The sequence below is a fragment of the Pseudopipra pipra genome, chromosome 14 (genome assembly GCF_036250125.1).
Source record: "Pseudopipra pipra isolate bDixPip1 chromosome 14, bDixPip1.hap1, whole genome shotgun sequence".
Classification (NCBI taxonomy): Eukaryota; Metazoa; Chordata; class Aves; order Passeriformes; family Pipridae; genus Pseudopipra; species Pseudopipra pipra.
The window spans coordinates 114,209-115,004 of record NC_087562.1 but is presented as its reverse complement, the minus strand read 5'-3'; positions in this window follow the sequence as shown (position 1 = coordinate 115,004).

Sequence of the window (796 nt, the reverse complement as noted above, 5' to 3'; positions counted from 1 at the left end):
GTGTTTCCTCCTCATTTTTTCTGCATGCGACAAGTCTAGTGCCTGAACTACCTGTAAAAAAACCAACCAAACAAACAAAAAACCTCTAACCCCAACACACAAAAATGTCTTCTCTTAAAGGAGTGCATTGATTCAAGTTCTAGTGACTCACAAGTAACAGAGTGAGTGCAAGATTCCTTTTGAATGTTGTGCCATTGCTCTATTTTGCTTTAAACCAAGAGGATTGAAGTGAGGCTGAAGTTATTTCATATCTACTTGCTAGTTTGTATCCATGGTAAATAATCACACAAAATAGCATTTTAGCTCTGATTTCTGTTGCAGTGATGTATCACAGCCCTTTCTTTTAGTGGCTGTTTTTCCCATACTATCAACTTTAGCCTGTGCTAAGACTCAAATTTAGAAATAGCAAGCCTGGTAAATAAAAGGATCATCAAGCGTAGTATCTAAACAATTGGTTTCTGAGAAAATAACAGTCTGGAGATAAGTATACTAAGAGTAAAAGATGAACAAAGAGAAAACTTGCACAGGTAATCACCTAAGGATCAGGCTGCAGGACCTTTTCCTATTGTACATGTGTGCTCTGCTCATTTTGCACAGTTAAGGGGCTCTCAGAGGAAGTTACAAATCAGTAAAATTATATAATACAATAACTTCCAATTTTTAGAAATACAGTGAAAGTTGTTGACAAGAGATATTAGTGGGTGGCAGAATAATACTCATTTGTGTTCATCCTGAAAGGTATCTGCATTCCTTATGGGCTATTTGCTTTCAGCTTTAGGAAACGTTCAGCTTAACT